General features: G+C 47.3%; 1 long non-coding RNA gene across 5 annotated transcripts; it reads right to left on the minus strand.

The window, feature by feature from the left end:
• Positions 1-3,135: 3,135 nt before the first annotated feature.
• On the minus strand, positions 3,136-15,412 carry LOC308628776. 5 transcript variants are annotated; one of them, XR_014017577.1, is made up of 5 exons: positions 15,278-15,412; positions 13,857-14,399; positions 10,209-10,434; positions 6,149-6,333; positions 3,136-5,394 (listed from the first exon to the last, which is right to left on the minus strand). It is a non-coding gene; the product is annotated as an uncharacterized lncRNA (long non-coding RNA). The 5 variants fall into 5 exon arrangements; XR_014017578.1 differs by lacking the exon at positions 15,278-15,412 and having other exon boundaries at positions 13,857-13,989; positions 14,316-14,757; XR_014017579.1 differs by lacking the exon at positions 15,278-15,412 and having other exon boundaries at positions 13,857-14,756.
• Between the last annotated feature and the right edge of the window lie 6,196 nt (positions 15,413-21,608).

Here is a 21,608-nt window from a genome sequence, read left to right on the forward strand (position 1 = left end):
TTAGCTAGCTTCTTCTCTTCCTATAGGTCTCAGGTTGAATTTCACATCCTCCAGGAGGCTTCCTCTGATTACCCTTCCCTCTGTAGGTCCCCCTTAGTTACTCTCCATCTTAGCTTTTGCTTCTTCAGAGTTGCAATTATTGTATTTACTAGTCTGTTTATTTGTTGGTTTTGGTTTTTGCTTGCTTCCTGCCATTGAGAGGTCAGGTCCAGGAGGGCAGGGACTCTGGTATCTGTCTTGTTCACCACTGTTTGAACAAGTGCCTGTCCAGTACCTGGCTAATGGCTGATACTCAACAAACTTTGGTTTGTGAAAGAATTTGATCTACGACTCACAGACTTCAAAAACAAACTTATGGTTACCAAAGGGGAAACATGGGGCAGGGGGAGGGATAAATTAGGAGTTTGGGATTAACATATACACACTACTATATATAAAATAGATCACCAACAAGGACCTACTGTATAGCACAGAGAACTCTGCTCAATATTCTGTAATAACCTATATGGGAAAAGAATCTGAAAAAGAATGGATATAAGTATATGTATAACTGAATCACTTTGCTGTACACCTGAAACTAACACAACATTTTAAATCAACTATACTCCAATATAAAATAAAAATTAAATTAAAAAAAGGAAACTGATTTACACAAAGAGGCTTCCTTCAGATGTCACTCCTAGACACTGCTCTCTGCCCACGGGGAGCTCTGTCTGAACCAGGATGGGATTTCTCCTGGGTCCAGGTGGCCCACAACATGCTATGACAACAGCTACCTTCTGGCCTTCTCTTACCTTCCCTCTCTCTTCACCCCGCATCCCTCAGACTTACGGCCAGGTCTCACCCTTTAGGATGGGGTGCACTCTTGCACAGCCTACTTCTGTGAGATCCTACTTCTGGGCCACGAGTATTATTTCTGCCTGTCCTAACTGTTCCCCAGGTGAATCACAGGGCACTTTCTGCCCTCCAGTTCCTTTTATATATTTTTTTAACATCTTTATTGGAGTATAATTGCTCTACAATAGTGTGTTAGTTTCTGCTTTAAAACAAAGTGAATCAGCCATACATATACATATATCCCCATATCTCCTCCCTCTTGTGTCTCCCTCACACCCTCCGTATCCCGCCCCTCTAGGTGGTCACAAAGCACCGAGCTGATCTCCCTGTGCTATGCAGCTGCTTCCCACTAGCTATCTATTTTACATTTGGTAGTGTGTATATGTCCATGCCACTCTCTCACTTCGTCCCAGCTTACCCTTCCCCCTCCCCGTGTCCTCAAGTCCATTCTCTATGTCTGCGTCTTTATTCCTGTCCTGCCCCTAGGTTCTTCAGAACCTTTTTTTTTTTTTAGATTCCATATATATGTTAGCATACGGTATTTGTTTTTCTCTTTCTGACTTACTTCACACTGTATGACAGACTCTAGGTCCATCCACCTCACTACAAATAACTCAATTTCGTCTCTTTTTATGGCCGAGTAATATTCCATTGTATATATGTGCCTCCAGTTCTTTCTACATCACCCCACTGTCCTCCACAGCAACCCAAGTCATTGATGCCTTGGAGTTTTTCTCCCTCCTCCGAAATATTCAGCTCCAAGCTTGCTCGAGATGCCAGTCCTCAGGCAAACATTCTTGACCCTGTCCCATGTGCTCACTTCTAGCTAAGAGCCTCTTTTTACTGGTGTCTTAAGCTGAGCAAGATCCAGGAAGTCAAAACCCGAATAACTACTCATCTCCCTCATCTTCTCTTTCAACTGTTCTCATGTCAGCAGGAGGAAACTGGGGAAACCCTCCTCTGCTTCCTCCAGCGTTGGGCCCAGGACCCCACAGTCTCCCGAAGGTGCCACCCGGACCAGTGGCCCCTGGGTGGACACTGCAGCAGGTGGGCATGTGGACGGGTGGTCGCTCCGGGGAGACAGAACATCTCCAGGTCCAGTCGGCCTGGCCGCTCCCACTGGCTGGGAGTACCCCACCCCCGTGACTCATCTCTCTCCCAAAGACCTTCCTGGGCCCTGCTTCTCCAGAAGATGTGGTTTCTCCCGTCTCAGGGAGCAGCTAGGCTTTCTTCTCTCTTCGACGTCACAGTCCTCCGCTCTCTTTGATCTTGTCCTGGGTTTGAGAGGATCAGAATCTTTGACTGCCTGCTTCTTCTGTTCCTACTGGTTCTGTTTAGAAATGGAAAACTGAGGTCAGGACCATCTCTGCCTGGTTCATCCCTGTAAGCCCAGCACCTAGCACAATCCCTGCTCTTTACAGGCACTCCAGATCTCTGTGGAATGAATGATTCAGTTATTCCTGGGAACTCTTCTCTCTCTCTAAGAAGCTAAACCTGGTCCTGAACTAGTTTGTCTTCTCTTTGGACCCAGTAACCAGCTTGGATTTGCTGCTCTGCTCAAGACAGGAAGACGCACACTGCTCACTGTCTGTCCCTGGAACTGTCATCATGATGTTTTGGATAGGAATGGAATCCCAAGAAAGATTCGGATCCTCTGTGACTGTGAGATGATGCTTGTGAAGCGCTTGCTTTGGCGCTGGGCACTGTGTACAGGGGCAGGTATGATGACTGTATGACGATGATGGGGAGAAGGAGGATGACAGAGGTGATGGTGATGACGAAGGTGGCAGTGAGCACTCTCCCTGGCTTACTGCTAAGCTGAACTGCATTTATTTCTCAGGCTCTGGGTCATCACCAGCACGCCCACACTCATTCCAAGGAAGCCATTAGCCACTTCCTTCTCATGACCAATTAGCACAGCCAGTGAGAGCAGCCAGGTGGTGAACTGCCTGGCAAATGGAAGAAGAGCGTATTCACATTTGTGTTGTTTTACATTTCAAATCTCTGCAGTCAGGATGTCTTATCTGCTTTGTCTCCAGACTCAGGAAATGGATATTCTTGGGGTGTCTGGGGAGGACACAAATAAATCTGGAAAGAATTTTCAAGGGGTTCCATGTTATGGTGATAAATTGGATGTTTCTTCCTCAAAACTAATTATCCATATCATAAAATCATACAGATCAGATTGAATTATAGGACCACCTCTTTTAATTAGTCTAATTAGAGAATACTGTTGGGGAAGAAAAAACTCTTTCATCTTTCCTCTTCCCTCTTAGGTTCTGTAGCTGGGATCTGCAAATTAGACGGACAAAAGCCAGATTAAGCCAGGAGAAAAGGCATACAAATTTTATTTGATGTTAGTATTTTTAATTTTTACGTGCATGGGTTAATATTTTAATTTTAACACACATGGAGGACTTCATAGAAAAGAAATGAAGTGGTTAAACTCAGGGGGCTTATATACCATTTTAACAAAGGGCAAAAAATTTTTGAGAAGTGAAAAGACAGAGGACAAGGGTTTTGGTTTCTAGGAGTGGTAAATCATGGGAAGGTAAATATATCAGAGAAACGAATGTAAGATAAAGCAGGGTTTTATTTATGCAGACTCATCCTGGTGATATCTCCATCTCCAGTGATAAAGGCTGCTCTTCCCTTCCTGGTATGAGAGAGGGGAGAACATCTTCACCAGAGAAATTTATGACCTACTTTTAGGCAGATAGGTGGATGGCAGACTGCCTTTCCTGTGTCTGCTTTTTCTCAATTGCCTTCAGCTCAAAATAATCCTTATGCCAAAGTGGTGTGCTTTTGGATGGCATATTTTCATCCCCTTCAATATTTTAAAAGAAATTTAGTTATATTACCCTCAAAACTATAGAAACCCAAAGTGAGAGAAAATAGAATCTTGCCCCCTGAAGACACTGGCATATTTATTTAGGGAACAGAGAAGGATCATTTAAATCAACATTAAATTAATAATATACAAATGAGGGCTTCTAAAATCAAGACAAACATGTTTTTCTGTTACATAAATTAGATGTTTTCCCTCTGATCTTTCTTGCTCAGCAAAACTTCCTTTACAACAGGTATGTAAATTATTACATACTTCCAACTAGTGAGGTTGAAATAAATTATGGTTGATGTGACTGCCATTATTAAAAATCATTTAGGAGGAAAAAATATCTTATTTCTAGGTTTCCTGAGAAGCTCGGTTTTAGAACCCCCGTGAATAGAGGGGACATTCCAGGTGCCTTCACCCCATGACACCTCTGCACAGCCAGTCACAGTCTTGTCTGTTCTGGACAGAAAGCGTCAACTCCAGATCCGGCCACCTTCTGCAGTCCCGTTGTTAATGAATTTTAATGGATGCTGAGACTGGCATTTGTTCATGTCTAGGAACATGATGAGCAATGCTTACTTAGAATGTTTCCTTCAAAAAGCCCAATGTTTTTGAAATCACAATAAACACACTCTTCCCATCTCCTGAAGCATAAAAATAGGAAAATGAAATTAATTTCATCACAGGCATATCTCAGAGATATTGTGGGTTTCATTCGAGACCACTGCAATCAAGTGAAATCCCAATAAAGCAAGTCACACAAATTTTTTGGCTTCCTAGCGCATATAAAGTTATGTTTACTGTCATCTATTAAGTGTGCAATAGCATGAGGTCTAAAAAAAGAATGTATATACCTTGATTACTTTCTTGTTAAAAAAAAATGCTAACCATCATCCGAGACTTCAGGGAGTTATAATCTTTTTGCATAAGTAACATCAAAGATCACTGATCACAGACCATCATAATAAATATAATAATAATGAAAAAGTTTGAAATACTGAGAGAACTACCAAAATGTGACAGAGAGACATGAAGTGAGCAAATGTTGTTAGAAAAATGGTGCTGACAGACTTGCTTGACACAGGGCTGCCACAACCTTCCGTTTGTAAAAACTGCAGTACCTGCTAATCACAATAACGTGCAAGGCAATAAAATGTATGCCTGTACATACATAAGCAAATTAGGCCGCAATCACAGAAAACTCGATAGCTAAAGTAGAGAGTTATACCTACTGCAACATTCAAAATACTTTTTGTCTTTTGCTCTTAGGAGCTTCATAATTTTCATAACTTTTCAATAAACAACTCTTTAAACTAATGAAGCATAAAGGAATAAAGTCAAGAGAAGAAAGCACTGTTCTCAATAACCCAAAGTTCAAATCAGATTTTAGAACGGGTGTTTGTCTACCTGCTTTAGGGTGGGTCAGCACCTTAGGTCAGGACCAAGTGCCCGGACAGGGTGGACGCTTTTGGTCAGCATACAGCTGACTGAAGTAGGCATTCCCCTCCTACAGGGTAGAAATGAAAAGATGAAACGCCTAATACTAACAACATGCCAGCGGCAGCTACGAAGCTTCAGAACCATGAGGGTTTAAACGCATCCAGGCTGAGGGTGGTCTTAGCGGGAGCTCTCCCAGCAGGAGGCCAGTTTAGGCAGAAAGTCTTCTTCTTCAACCCTCTCTTTTAATGGTTCTCCTGCCCTCTGCACATCCATCCATCTACCTGCAAACAAAACACAGGCAGGCAGTCCCCAGGCTGCTGGTACGGAAGCAGGGGCCCCCAGCAGTCACTAGGAGCTGCAGAATCTCTGCCTCAGACCAGGGGTCTGTTATCCCTGGGCTCCCACCCACAGACCCATTTTCTGGGAAGAGTAAAACCAAAATCAAACAAAAGAGCACTATACTCTGTTCCTTTCTTTTACATTGAACTGCTAGACTAATGGCGTTTTACAGTCTGGAGCTGAATGAGGATGACCTCAGCCAACTCCGGGCTGTATTAAAATAAATGTAAAATAAATTCAACAGGCCCTGACTCATGAGAGATAATGGAAAGTCTAACTGCTCCAGGCAAATGTAAAAGAACCAGGATGGGGTCTATTCAGCGCTGAATTATGAGCCCCAAAGATTACCCTGAAAGGCGGGCTCCATCAGGCTCGAGCAAGCCAGTTAATAGGGAATCCGAACGTTCAAGGCCAAATCCGGAGTTTTTGTCAAAATTGTCTTCCAGGACTGTAAATCCACACCCTCTCTGGACAACCTCTGGGAAATTTCACTGTGTTAATACATGCGAGGGGGCCCGCGTGTGGCGGCTTTGAAACCCATTCTTTATGTCACACCTCGACTTGTTTCCATTCCTAAAGTGGCTCTTTCCTTGTCTGAGAGCAGGCCCAGCAAATATGAGGGTAGAGAGGGAACAGCTCCTCAAGGACCCCACCCCACCCTGCTAGGGGTAACTCCCTACCACTTAGGAAACTTACCTGTTTCTGTGAAGGGCTCCACGTCACCGCATGGAGCCCCCGAGAGACTAAGAGGATGCGTTAAGTCTGAGCTTCAGGGTCAAGCAAAACCTAAATCATCACTTTCCTCAAAAGTCTGATGCCACTGATCCGATCTCAGAAGGGAACAACCAGTAAGGGCGGACGACGGCGGTCTGATTTTGCACCTGGAGTGGGGGGTTAAGATGAAAGTGCACTGCTGGAGGGGGTGGATGGCCAAGGTCGCTTTTTGCCTGCACGGGGTCTCCGGCAGCGCCCCTAGCCCAGCACTGAACTTGGGTCTGTCCCTCTTCTCGGCCCCGCGGGGGCTCCCCCAGGTCACAGAACAAACCCAGTTACTGGATCCGTGGTCGCAAAGCCAGGATTCCCTCCCGATCTGCCGCCGCTCAGACTACTTCTAGAGGCTCAAGTTCAGGACTTGAGTAAAAATAAACACGGGCTATAAATAAGCCGCGGGATTTCTTCAAGGCCCAAGCGCGACAAGGAGAAGGTGCCACCGCACAAGTGCTCACTTGAAAATTTCTCAACGCGTAAAAATAACTTTGATAAAGGCGCGAAGACGCCTGGCTCAGGGGAAAGGAATGAAGCGGCGCCGAGAGCCCATTTCCTGCGCCGAGACCCCCGGGGCCCCTTTGGCGGGGGGGCGGGGCGGGGGGCGGAGGGAGCGGGGGCGGGGGCGGGGCGCGCGGGCGGAGGGGGCGGGGCGGGCGGTGCACGCCCACGGGGCGGGCCCGCGTGACTCACCGCCGGCTTCCCGCGCCTTAAAAGGGCAATCGCTTCCGGTGGCCGACTTGAGGGGGGCCCACCTCACTCCCACGGGGGTAAATGGCCCCAATTTCCAAAGGGCCCCCACTTCCACTCCAAGGCTGACCCTGGCTCGATCCCACATTTTTCAACCCGGTTCAGCCCCTCCCCCTCATTCCCCTCTCCCTCCTCTGAGACTGTAGTTTCAGCCCTAAAATATCCTCGAGCACCTTTTCCTTCTCCCAGATCCCCATCGTTTAAAAATGCCACCCTTCAAATGATCAGCGCCCTCCTTTTCCTTTTCTTCAGCCTCAAACTTCTCCAAAGCTTAGTCTGCGCGGGCTAACCCACCACGGTCCGGCTAGCGTCTTGCACTCTCCGCAAAGTATTCTTTTTAAAACAAGGGGATTTTATTTCAAACAAAGTTGCAAGAACATCACAAAAAAACTCCCCCAAACCTTCGCCCAGCTTTTGCACTTGGGAACATTTTGCCACTTTCGCTTTATCATTCCCTCTCTTTCTATGTGTGTGTATTTTTTTCCTAAATCACTTGCAGGTAAATTGCAGACAGCATGTCTCCTTATCTCCAAATACTGCCCAGTGAACTCTGAGCTGCCCAATCCAATGGCCTGGCGGGGCTCATTCGCTTGACCCTTCTGCCCTTGTTCTCTCTGTCTGTTTCTGTCTCTCCCTCCTCTGATTCTCCCCTTTCCTGGGCTCCTGTCCTCCCTGCCCTCATGGGTGGGTCTCTCCAGGGTCTTGCCTCCTGTCTCATTTGACAGCCTCTCCCTGGAGGAGGCCATGGACTCTCACAGCATCAGCTGTCACCCATCCTCAGCGAGCACTGAATCTTAGCCCAGGCCCCCTTCTAAACTTCTACCTGAATGTCCACTGCTTTCCAGAAACCACTACCTGATCCCTCGAAGTCCTTCTATTTGTTGTAAAGCTGGACGTGCCGAAGAACTGGGTCATGGTCCCCGCACACCCCCCCACCCCGTGCCCCTCTCTGCAGGACTCTCCAAGGGGAAACCTCCCTCTGAATTCTGACCCCTCCAGCCTCTTGCCCAGTTCTTGGTCACACGCCCTGGCCTCCTCATTCTGACTTTCTCTCATCCACCTCCTCTGTTCCTGTGACCTGCACCTGGGTCAGACCTCCATCTTCACTTGCCTGCTGGCTGGGCTTCCCACCTGGGGCCCCTCGCCCACCCTTCATCTCTATGCCACTATGGGAGCTGCCTTGATGCAATCCAAGGTCTCTCTTGATTGAAATCACTGCCCCCAAGGTTTTCCCATGGGGTTCCAAAAAGCAGACTCTTGGGTCCCTGAAAAGGTATTCAAATGTTGGGGTGGGGGCGAGCATTTTCTGGGAAAAGGCTTATACGTTTCATCACTTTTTTTTTTTTTTTTTTGCCGTACGCGGGCCTCTCACTGTTGTGGCCTCTCCCGCTGCGGAGCACAGGCTCCGGACGCTCAGGCTCAGCGGCCATGGCTCACGGACCCAGCCGCTCCACGGCATGTGGGATTTTCCCGGACAGGGGCACGAACCCATGTCCCCGGCATCGGCAGGCGACTCTCAACCACTGCGCCACCAGGGCCCCTACATTATCTTTTAATCTTTTTTTTTTTTTTATTGGAGTACAGTTGCTTTACAATGTTGTGTTAGTTTCTACTGCACAGCAAAGTGAATCAGCCATATGTATACATATCTCCCCTCTTTTTTGGATTTCCTTTCCATTTAGGTCACCACAGAGCACTGAGTAGAGTTCCCTGTGCTGTACAGCAGGTTCTCATTAGTTATCTATTTTATACATAATAGTGTGTATATGTCAATCCCAATCTCCCAGTTCATCCCACCCCACCCCACTCCCATTATCTTTTCATCTTCACAGTACTTTACCCGCACTGAGACAGCTAGGAAAGACCTCCTGAGACCTGCTCTACTGAAGTCTTCTCACTTGGGGCACCAGCTTAGGTTATTTTTTTTACATGTTTGCCTCCCCCACTGAGTATGTGCTTAATAAATGTTATGCTAAGTGGTGAATCAGAGTGAGATTAGTAAATAAACTCGTGGAAATTATGTAATGCGTCATCTCATTGGCTATTTTTGTTTATCCCCCTTTGTCCCCTGAATGAGAATTAGCTCTTGGTCCCTGCAGGAGGCCAGGCAGAGGCTGGATGCCTACCTCAGGGGTGCTCTCCAGGACCCTTCCCCGTCCTAGCATGCTGTGTTCCCCCTCCACCTTAACTATGACTTTTTCGTTAGTGACAATTCAGAGGGTGTTCATTCTCCCACTCTATGCTGAGTGCCTCCTGGTCCCAGATCCTCTCCGGATACTGGGGAGGCTAGGAGGAAAAGACACATCAACAAGAAAATAAACAACAGTAACTCAGACAGAGATAAGAGCTGGGAAGAAAATAAAATAGGACAAGAGGAGAATTGTGTGCCTGAGGGCAGGGAAGACCTCTCCGAGGAGATGACAATTAAACGGAGACCTGGAAGAGAGAGGGGCAGCCATGGGGGGCTTTCCCAGCAGAGAGAACAAGCTCTGGGTGGAGTATCTGAGGTTCCCCAAAGCAGCCAGAGTGGCCAGAGCAGAGCGGGTGAGGAGAGAGAGACAGGAGAACCAGGTCAGCGCCAGGTGGCACAGAGATGCACAGACCGGGGTTGGGACCTGTTCTAATGGGACTACAAGGCACGTCCAGCTATGAGCAGGCCAGTGATGTAATTCTATCTAGATTGTTGGACAGTTATCCCAGCTGCTGTGTGGAACGTGGATTTTGTAGAGCCGGAGTGGAGACGGGTCACACGGGGGGGAAGATGTTTGAGTGGTCCCCCAAGCACGTGATGGAGGCTTTGGCCAGGGTGACAGCATTGGAGGCAGGAAGTGATGGATCTGCTTTGTAGGTAGCCCATGGGTCTTGCTGAAAATGCTTCTCCCTAGGGAGCTTCCCTGTCCTCACCTCCTGTGGTGTTGATACTTATTCATTACCTCCTCTGGAATAAAGGGCCCACAGCACAGGGTCTTTATGGCGATCGGTGTGATGTCGCCCCTCCCGGGAGCTCTGAGGCTGCATCTCGTCTTTGACTTGGTGGATCACACTCGTGGCTGGGCTAGTCAACTTGGCCTTTTCCCCCTTTGGGAGATGATCATGGACATTAGCCCTGTCTCCCTCAGGCTCAAGCCCATTAGAAAGACAGACAATGAACAAATAAGGGTACAAATACACTAAAAATGCCACCTAGGAGGAGAGGTGTAACACAGTGCCAGGAGGACATACAAGAGGTGCTTTGACTCACCAAGAGCTGTCAAGGGAGGCTTTGAGGAAGCACCACAGGAGCTGACACCAGAAGGAAGGGGTGTGCTGAGGGTGGAGAACATGTGGGCAGAGTCCATAGCTTGTGCAAAGGCTCTGGGGCAGGAACCTTTATCGAGCAGAGAGCAAGGAAGGTAGGATGGGTCCACGCGTGGGTAGGTTTGTTTGCCACAGGAGAGAGAGGCATTCCTCTGTGATGTCTGGGTTGTCTGTGAGGATGAGAAAGCAGGTCAGTGGCTTGGAGAGCAGAGACGGTTTGATAAAGGTATTTATTTTTTAATTGAACTATAGTTGATTTACAATATTGTGTTAGTTTCAGGTGTACAGCAAAGTGATTCAGATATACCTATATCTATACATAGATAGATGTAGATTCTTTTTCAGATTCTTTGCCATTACAGGTTATTGCAAGACAGTGAATATAGTTCCCTGTGCTATACAGTGGGTCCTTGTTGTTTATCAATTGTATAGATAGTGGTGTGTACCTGTTAATCCTATACTCCTAATGTATACCCCTTCCTTTCTCCCTTGGTAACCGTGTCTGTGAGTCTGTTTCTGTGATAAAGACATTTTTAAAACAGCATTTCACAGGCTATTCCTGATTTGAAGAAAAGCTATGTCACCAAAAATGTATGTTTGACCTAGAGATGGTAAGTTTTATTAGATAGTTTATATTGATGATCCAAGTTCTGAAATCTGTCCACTAGCCCCAAAGCAATCATTTAAACCAGTCCAGCATGTATAAGCACCCATGGCCCTGACATCTTTGCTTAGGATTCCTGGATAGTTCCACAGAGGGAGAGGAAGAATGGCCTAGTCACTCATTCAATTGTCATTTTATCCTGGTGACAATCCCAAGCAGTTTAAAGTTTGCCAGAAAAGGCTACAGTCAAATCAAAGGAGATCTTCCATGTCTCCTGATCCAGGGACCACACTTACTACATTTTCCTTTATCAAAAAGAGAAAACAGCCCACTAAGCTAGTGAGAATCAGTTACCCACTAGAATACAGATGACCCCCCCCAATTTTTTTTTAGACTATTAACTTGGTGCACCTTGAAGAAAGTAAGCCCAGCCTCCCCTCCACCTCTGCCCTACTTTTTAAAAAGAGTTCACTGGGGAGAAATTGCCACATTGCAAAACTTGTGAAATGCCTGCCAGTTAGAGCAAACTTTCTATAACCTGAAGCAATATGGGTGTAAAAGCAAAATCAAAATCAACAAAAAAACTGGAGGGGAGGAAGGTGCTTACATACATCTTGCTTGAAAATGCAAATAATTTTTTCTTGATTAAAAGATAACACCTGACTTAACAGAGAAAAAAAATATATATGCAGAGTCAGGGCACAAAAATTAAGATTTTTTTCTACAAACCCTAAAATCATTTTTGTTGGAGAAAAACGTGGGGGGTGGGGAGCATTAGTGCTTAATTTCAGAAGGGTAGATGTGTTGATACATAATGACAACCCAAACCCTTCAACCCTGGGGATTTATCCCAAGGAAATAATTTGAATGAAAAAACCCGAGTTGTATGCACACAGATGGTTATTGCTTCCTTATCTGCAATATTTTAAAGAAGTTAGATTTATTCTGGCAAGAATGGGAGTAGGGCATCAGGTATGAGTCAGATGGTCTGATGGCATTTAGAATTGATGAAGGTGAGGAGGATGGATTAAGGGGTAGGTGAATCAGTGTAGACAAGAGACGAGGAAGGTTTGACTAAGGCTGCACCCTCAAGGTTAGAGAGGAGAGCTTAGTCAAAGAGATATTTAGAGGATCATTTAAATGTGCAGGGAGAGGGAGGGAGGAATCTAGAAGGACCGTTTGGGTGGATGGTGGTGAGCCCAAGAAGGAGAGTGCAGGTGAGTGAGTCTGGGGTCTGTCTCTCTGCCTGTCTGACTGTCTGGGGGCTGGATGGAAGGAGTAGGCAGTTCTGATGCTAAGTTTGAATCACCTATGGAATAAGGAGGCAATGGAAAATGTAGGTCTGGGCTGAGAGAGGAAGGTGGCTGGAGATAAATAACAATAAATATACGTTTTCCGTAAGATGGGGGAGGTCATGCGTGGCTCCCTCCTTTCCTCCTCTTGGGCTTCATCCCCTTGGACCTTTCAGAGGCAGCCGCTACTGCCGACCACCTTCTGGAAGGTGTCTCTTCTGTCAGTTCCTGAAGCCATGCATCCTTCATCTCTTCTTCTACCTCTGTTTCTTTCCTTCCCATTTAAAAAATTATTTAAATGTAAATATTGCTCCCCAAGGAATCCATTTTTCTACTGTAGGGAAGAAAAACTAGAAAATACAGATAATTAAAAAGAAAAATTAACTCAATATTCTGTAATAGCCCATATGGGAAAAGAATCTGAAAAAGAATAGCTATGTGTATATGGATAACTGGATCACTTTGCTGGACACCTGAAACTAACACAACACTGTGAATCAACTCCACTCCAATCTAAAAGAACAATTAAAAGAAAAAGAAACATTAAAGTCACAAAGCATTTTGATGTATATCCTTACAACCCTTACTCACTTTTCACGGGCTACCTGCTAACCTGGCTGGGTTTCCTCCCCATCACACACACTCAGTGCAGCCTCTTCTGATGAACGTTTATCAAAGGTGGAGCTAAATAATTATTTGCAGCGCTACTTTTCTAAAAAGCTGAATTGTTTAATGAATGTATTCATATAATGTTATTTTTTACCAAAATAAAACCAATTGGTAGATAATGTTTTTTAGTGTATTTTCTTCGTGTGTTAATATATCATGGATAACCTTTACACACCCATCTCAATCTATGTGATCCTTTCTGATGCTACCTAGTGTTGAATTCAGCTGTATGGCTGAGCCAAAATTTCTCAACCCTTTATTAGGATATTTAAGGTAAGGACTTCCCTGGAGGCACAGTGGTTAAGAATCCTCCTGTCAAAGCAGGGGATAGGGGTTCGAGCCCTGGTCCGGGAATATCCCATATGCCACAGAGTTACTGAGCCCACGTGCCACAACTACTGAAGCCCATGTGCCTAGAGCCTATGCTCCTCAACAAAAGAAGCCACCGCAATGAGAAGCCCCCGCACCGCAACAAAGAGTAGCCCCCGCTCGCAGCAACTAGAGAAAGCCCGCACACAGCAACAAAGACCTAACGCAGCCAGAAGTAAATAATGAAAATAAAATAAATTTTAAAAAGGGGATATTTAAGGTATTTCCAAGTTGTCTCCAATCTACAGCTTTATACATACATCATCTCTACTCGCTTGTTTGGTTATCTTCTAAGAATAGAATTGTTAGGTCAATGAATATGCCAAATTTTCAGCTTTTGATGGAGGTTGGAAAATTGTCTTCCAAAAAGTCTATCCAATTACACATCCACCGTTTTGCTTTTATAAAACTCTTTTTTTCCTATTACAAAAATAGTGCATATTAACTATAGACAGAATGCAGATAAGCAAATACAGAAAATGTGGGGAGCCTATGATTCCAGTTTGCTACTTGATAACCCCTGTTAGGTGACTTTGTCCCATATTTGTCTAGGTGGATGCCCTTGGGAGTCAGACTTTGGCTTGAGAGCCAGGTTTACCATTACTGACAGGGTGGCCGCAGGTGATTACTTAATATCTCCAAGCTTCTGTTTTCTCACCTGTAACTGAAGGTGACAATAACAGGATGGCACAGGTTGTCAGGATGCATGGCAACGTGTAGCTCAGTGCCTGGCACCTTACAAGCTCTCAAGCCGTGCTTCTTTAATTCTGCTTGCACTTTGCTCTCCTACCCTGGTGATAAAAACAAACATCGTCCCTTGTATCAAGTGGACACCTCTGGTCTCATCTTTTACCTGAGCCCCGGGTCTATAGCCCTGATCCCAGACTGTTAATAGCACCCATGATATTTTGCTGGTATCAAGTTTCCTTTTGGTCCCAGTCAGACTAGTTACAAGTTCCTCCTCCCCACCTGCCTGCCCCATCTTACCCACTGTCATCTGTCCTCAGAGACACCCAGGCAGGAGTCACCGGAACACCTCCCTCCCCCTCCCACAGTTAACTGGTTCCAAGCAATTGTGTCATTCCACAACACGGGGCATGGCTGGAGTCAGACCGACCTCAGTGGAAATGCTGGCCCTGCTGTTTACACGCTGCATGCCCCGGAGTAGTTGCCTCTCTTCTCTGAGCCTCTGTTTCTTCATCTGTAAGATGGGGGAATAGCAGACCTACCACTTAGGGCCATAGTTCTGATGGTAAAGGGAGACACTAAGTGTTGAGCGTCTCCAAGGGGCGAGCTTTGATGCGCCCTGTTAACGGTTATTGTGTCTCACGCTCTCTGGCCTTTGCTTATCCGTCAAGCGCAGTCCAGCCCACCTATGGCACAAACACGGCCTCCCACCTTCAGCCTTTCCCAGGCCAAATTTCACTGTGCTGCCCACATGGTCTTCCCATGGCGTGCCTGGAGCTTGTCATCTACTCAAGACACTCGACGACTCACGACCACCTACAAACTAAAACCCGAATTGTCCTTGCACAGTTCTCATGGCCCGTGTCTGTTTCCAGCCGGGTCGCTCCTGCACCTCCCCACCCACCCACCCTGGTTTCTGCCTCTCCATCTCTGCGTTGACCTCCTGTCTGTCTCCCCTGCACTTTCCCACCCTTGTTTGTGATGGTCCCACCACCTGGATGGACACCAGTAACCCAGCAGTCTCCCAGCCTGGCTCAAACATCCCTCCTGCAGCTGGTCCTCTCAGCCCTCCCCCAGGACATTCAAGTCCTCCTCCCCTGAGCCCCACCCTTGGTGCACCTCCCACTGTCCTCCACTGCGTGACCTGGAGTGCCCATTCCCCACCAGGACTCTGTGCCCTTCAGGAAGCAGATACCCTTCTTGTCATCTCTGCGTCCACCACCTCCGCCCCAGCTCCCCTCCACAAACCTCCAATGTTTGTTTGTTAACCGCACTGTTAATAAATAACATTCTCCTGAGATTTCACAGGCCAAAGGTTCACAGAGATCATGTACCTTTCGCATGACTTATTCTGAGATGACAAGTGCATAGAGTTTTTAAAAACTGCGATACCTGTCACCCGAACTGATGCGTCATGGATGCCGTGTACGTGTGCCTTGACTGTCACGGTACTGTGTTTTCATGATGATGAGATGAGCACAGAATGTACAACACGTATGTCTTTCTTATCCCTGCAGAGGCAAGAGAACAGTTGCTCATGACGCTTGCCCACTCTCCCTCTAGGGCAGGATAACCGGGCTGTACTATAAAGAGAAGGGTGGGGCTCGGATGTGGACTCCTGCCCTCTTTCCTAAGGGCATGTAAGTTTCAAGTAAGTTTCAAATGAATCTGTTCGGTCCGGTTGGGAAAGATGATGCAAGGATGAGAAAGGAAGTGGGGAGTTGCCTTCCTACTACGAGCTAAGGAATGTCATGTCGCTGAGCGCCCTTCACATTCCCAGAAATATGTTGTGGTTGAGAAGGTGGATGTGACTCAGAGTTCCCTTGGCCACTGAGCCTGAGCAGAGCTAAAGAGGACAGGTTGGCGGAGAGCGCAGCCCCTGTTTGGTGCCAAGTCAGCATGTCCCCCACGTCTGGGGGCTGCCCTGGCGCTGGGCGTGCGGAGAACAACCACATAAACACAAGGCCGTTTTCTCAGAGCTGGAGAGAGGGGTCCGCAGGGCACACGTGTCAGTGCTCAGCTGTCCAGACGTGCCAGACCAAACTCTGTGGATTCAGCTGGGGTTCTGATTATTCCTTTTGCGGAAATGGGGGCCTCTGTCCTTAGAACAGGCCCCTGTGACAAAGTTCCTCTCTGATTTTCAGAGACCGTGGAGCTTTATTCTAACTTGGCGATTCCTTCCTGGTCTTCTTGTTCCCTTCCTCCCTCAATCTCCTAATTAAAACTTTTTCTAGTAGAAAGACCTGGAAAATTATTTCAAGGGCAAGAATTTGGCAATTGTCCCTGAACACGAAGCACATGGTTTGCAGGGTTTTTTTGATGTTCCAGAGAGGAGCCACCTGTTCCTTCCACCCACCTCTGGGCACCTGGCCATGGGGCTCGTGAGTGGCGAGATGAGATCAGCCTGCCTCACTGGGCAGAGGTTTCCAGAAGGTTCCTCTAACCCCCAGCCCCCTGCTCCATCCTTAGGCAGGATCCCCTCTGCCAGCCTAGGGCAGTCGCTGTTCCAAGGCCCGTAGCCCAAAGAGACGCTGAGTGGTGGACACCCCACAGGTGTTATTTACAAAGTCATAGTTACTCACCAGGAAGAGAGAAGCTCAGATTCCTCAAGGTCACCAGTAAGAACCTTACATCCACCGAAGGCCAGGGGGCGCAACACAGGCTCTGAAGGATCCCTGAGATGCTCACCAAACAAACATCAGTTTGCCACGAGAAGCCCGGAAGGCGGCGGGTGGGCACCGTAGCCCTCCACCTCCTGCAGCCGGGGTACCTCAGCATCTCCTAAACTCATCATCACTGCAACCGGCTGTGCTCCGTGACCCGCGGCCTGTTGTCCATGTGGCAACTAAGGTGACAAAGAGATAGCCCTGCCTGCACCACCTGCCTCCGTGGTGGGGGTCTGGAGCCCCCCGGACGTGAATACCAGGCAGTGGAGTGGAGGCCAGGGGCTGAGGGTCTGGAGCTGGACAGCGTGGGGCTGCTGGACAGCGTGGGGCTGGCTCCCGGCTCCCCAGTCGCTGAGCTCTCTGTTTAACATATCTGGGCATCTCTGAGCCTCTCTCTCTGGGTCCAAAGACCAGGAATTATAACAGGGTTATAATCAGGGCAAAATAACTCCCTAGTTTTGTAAAGTACCTACAACAGTGTCTGGCACTCCACAATGCTTGATGAATGAATAAACACAAGATTCCTTCCTGGGGAGCGTTTAGTGGCAGGGATGGCCTTTAGATGTGGGGCTCCCCATCCTAGGGCCTGAGTCTTGCCCCTCGGGGTCTCTGAGGGTTAAATCCCATGGCTCCATGAAATGAGTGTTAACACCAGCTGAGCCCAGCAAAGAGCAGGGAGGTCAGAATCAAGTAAGCCTCAGAAGGGAAGCTCTGTGCCACCAGAAGATGCCACCTTAATTGGCAAAACTCGTCTTTCTCAAATGAAGGATTCGGATGAATAGGGAAGGGGTCCTCGGCAGCCCCATTTCCATACCTTGCAGAAGAATGCTCCTTCTGAGGGCGAAATGGGCTTTGAAAAACTGTATTATTCTCCTGCTAACCTGAGAATTCTTTCAGACACCAGCTGAGATAGAGTCCACCCCCAACTCTTCCACCTCCGGTGTCCTGCTGGTCGGGAACTGGAGCCCCACCCCCTGCCCTCCCAGGAAAGGTGGTAGGTAAAGGCCACAGATAAGAAAGGCTCAAGCTTGCACCCCTGCACGACCTGGGCCTCTGTCACCCCAGGGCCACTGCAGAGGTCCCAGCCTGCTCACCTCTGACCAGACTCTGCTTCCTGGGTACGTGGCGGTGCAGACACACGGGATCCTGTGCTCAAAGGAGACCCGCGCTTGGGGTTTCATGCTCTGCAATCTCAGTCTTGAACTTAATAATTTTATCCCTGACCTTGTGGTTTGTAAGTGAAGTACAGTGGGATGAGAGAGCATGTGTTTGGGGCTTGGAGCCGTGTGCACGATCGTACGGTCCACTTGCTGTGGGTCCTTGGCTGCCTGCGGCCCTATTCCCTGGTGTCCTAGGGGACACAGGTCTCTGCCCTTGTCCGGTGACCACTGATGATGCCCTCTGCCCCCAGAGGGGCCTGGCCCCAGGCAAGAGAAGAGTCAGGGTTGGGGGCATGCACACCCACTCGGAGTCACGGGGTTCCCAGGCACCTGGTGGGTAGGTGGTCTGTATGCCCAGAGAGGTCTGTGCTGACCCCCGACCCGAGGAGGTACCCCATCACATAGCAGATGAAAAACACCACGAGAGGTCAAGAGAGGCTCCATGGGAAAAAGGACAAAGCTTTTCTCTGGCTTTTTGAGCAAGGAGTCCTGCATTGTCACTCTGCCCCGGGACCCCACAAAGGATGCAGCGGCCCCACCTCAGGCTGTAAATCCCTGCCACCAGTGTCATCTCACCTCGGCTAGAAGGGTTGGCCTGGCCGATGCATTCAGGTTCCCGTATTTTAGAGTTTTGTGTGTTTTGTGTGTTATAAGGCAGAGGGCTCCCTCTCATCCAGAGCCGCATGGGGTGCTGGGGTCAGCTGACTCACTTGTCCCACTTGCCAGGGTCTATGTAGGCCTGTGGGCTCAGCCACCACAGCCAGAGGCCCAATGTCCCCTGCCCCAAGCCTGACTTCCCACCTGTGAAAAGGGATTAGGCAACGCCATCTTCAAGATCTTTTCTAGATCTAAAGGCATCTCATGGTTCCAAGCACACGACAAAGCCCATTTTCTGCTCTGAAAACCCAGAGTGGGAGGTACAGAATCCTCTGGTTTCCTGGCAACAAAAATTGTTTTACAATTATTGGCAACAGAAAACCACGTTTTCCGTTGGGATGCGTGAACAGGATCCATGTTTGAAGGGCTGTTCTAAGATCCAGACGTACTGCGTGAGAAACCGCACAGCATCTCGGATCCTGGGCTTGGTGGACAGTGAAAGGAGAGGTTAGTAAACATCCCTTCTGCTGTTGGGCAGGGCAGAAAAAGGAAGGCCATGTACAAAATGACTGAAATCCTCTCTGTGACGATGTGCCATAAGTTTTGCTCTTTAAAAATTGTGTATTACTGAGACAGAAAGAGACCCACAGACATAGAAAACAAACTTGTGGTTACTAAAGGGGAAAGGGCAGGGAGGGATAAATTAGGAGTTTGGGATTAACAGGTACACACTACCATGTATAAAATAGATAACCAACAAAGACCTACTGTAGAGCACAGGGAACTATATTCACTATCTTGTAATAACCTATAAGGGAAAATAATCTGAAAAAATTATATATATATATATGTATATACATACATACAACTGAATCACTTTGCTGTATACCTGAAGCTAACACAACATTGTAAATCAACTATACTTTAATAAAAAAATAAAATTTAAAACATTTTTGTATTATTGGGAAATGGATTAAAAACATGAGGCTTAATTTAGCATCATATCCTAACTTAGCCAACATGGTGTGGACCCCAGGGCCCACCATGGGCTACTGATAGAGAGTCGTGTGAGGTTTGTGCACACGGGAGCCTGCATGGTTAACATTCTCCAAACGACCACGGAAATATGCTTAGAAAAGATATAAGAAAGTTCCAGATTGGTGGCTGAAGTCTCCCCTTCCAGATCATCACATAAGTCCAAAGTAACCTAGAAAATACCCACCATACTCCATGTCCTAGATACTGTCAAATTTCCCAGCAAGGAGATCTTCAAAACACTGCAATCCTACTGCATCCAGGCAGTGGATTTCCTCGGCTGCTTAGTTCATCCAAACAGATGTGGAGAACCCACATCTGACAGCCAAGTCCCTTTTTTCTGCCCAAATCTGTGACAGTTTTCCACCCAAAAGGGACTCAAATTTGAAATTCCCTAAAATTACTTTTACTTATCCCTCGAGTGGGACATAGATTTTAAGAAACAGTATTATCACCTCATTAAATGTGTTGGTAAGTTTTAAAATTTGGGAAAGTTAGCAAACACAGGGGGAACTGCAATGTTTGCTTGTGAGATTTCTCTCTCGTAGCAAGTATTTCCTACGCTCAAGGCTGCATTGATTTGTATTGTTGGGAAAAGGTTTGGGTGAAATCGCGGTGCCAACCTTTCTATCTGGTGTCCTTCCTTGATGAATTGTCCTTCATGGTAAGTGTGCCGCAGCTCTTTGTCAGTTTCCACGCCAGAGCCCAGTGTTCTAAAACTCATTGTCTTTTGGGATAGTGAATGGTTGGGATTTCAGAAATTCTGTTATTTTGGATTGTCGGGCTGGCCCAGGAAAAGGACCAGACACGTGGGAAAGAATGTAAGGGGGAGATAGTTATCAGAAAACTTAACAAAGGCTTTAAAGATTGTGTCATAACAACAGATGCTTAAAATGGTTAAATACACTCATACTGTTATTCCTTCTGGCCCAAACTATTTCCTAAGATAATGAAATTAGCAATGAAGGAAATTCTTCCTTTATTCTGCATGAAGGTTTGGCTGCAGGTCTGAGATGTCTTGAAAGGCAGAGAGAAGACAGAGCTTTTAACTTCAGATCTCGGAAATCTTTTCCATTGTACAGCCGGTGCAGCAGTTTGGGGAAAATATTCGAGGGAAAGCAAGAAGAAACTCTATTCTCTTCAAATATGTGATTGGTAAAGATCCCAAAGCGTGCAAGCTAGCAAGGATCTAGCCAATTCCAGGACCAAAGTTTCTCTCCCTATTGACACATTCTGGAAAAATGACTAAACCTTCCTGTACCTCAGTTGTCCCAAGTGCAAAATCAGAATTATCTTAACCCCCTTTACAGTACTGCAGGGAAAACACAACCATGGATGATGCTTGAGACGTATTCACTTGTAGTTAATTGTCTCATACATGCTTAAGATTGCCAGGCCCCCGGGAAGCCTGCAGGGTGTAAAGTAACAGCCAATTCACCTGATCAGAATCTGTTGTCAGGGCGTTAGGAAATGTCCCATTGGGGGACCGTAGTGAAATCAGAGCAGAAGGAAACCAGGGGGTGCATCGCGCAGGAGCCTGAATTTTCAATAGCATGGGGCTGAATTGGGAGGCTAGATACTTCCGTCCTCTTTCTTGGCCCACTGCAGAAAGCATTTTTACTTTATCACATACACATTTTCCTCCTTCCCTTGGTCATGAATCAGAACATTTTACAGCTAGAAGGAGTTTTAGGGATATTCTAGTTATTTCTCATTTTACAAGCAGCGGGCCCTGGAGCTAAGAGGCACCGAGTTTTCTGACTCTAAGTATTGTTCAAAGGAACCATTCAGCTCAACCCGGCTCCCTACACCCACGACAGGGCACACTCACACCGGAGTCTTCTTCCTCAGACTTTATGGACCTGTGTCTTTTGGAGAAGCCACGCTTAGGGGCCGAGTGCCAAGGGCTGCGCTCAGGACGGGACCCTCAGTCGGTAGAGGGAAAAGGTGAAGACGACCATCGTCCACAGAGGCTGCCACTTTCTCGGCCACTTCCTGAGTGAGTACACTGTGATCTTCACCACTGATCTTATGAAACAGGCATCTTATTCCCACCCGAGGAAGATGCGGGTTAGAAGTGTAAGCAGCTACCCCCGGGGGTGGGAATCGGGCTTCATGCCCAGATTCCAAGGCTGGCCTTTTTGCCACTCCCCCTGAGGCTTTATCAGAGAAATCATGTCCTGGGCAGATGACCAAGGCAAGGACTCGCCTGGGGGTGGGGAATGTCTGGGATGGATTCCTGAAACCAGAGGATAAACTTGAAGC

Source organism: Mesoplodon bidens, assembly GCF_964165515.1.
Source record: "Mesoplodon bidens genome assembly, chromosome: 2".
NCBI classification, from domain to species: domain Eukaryota; kingdom Metazoa; phylum Chordata; class Mammalia; order Artiodactyla; family Ziphiidae; genus Mesoplodon; species Mesoplodon bidens.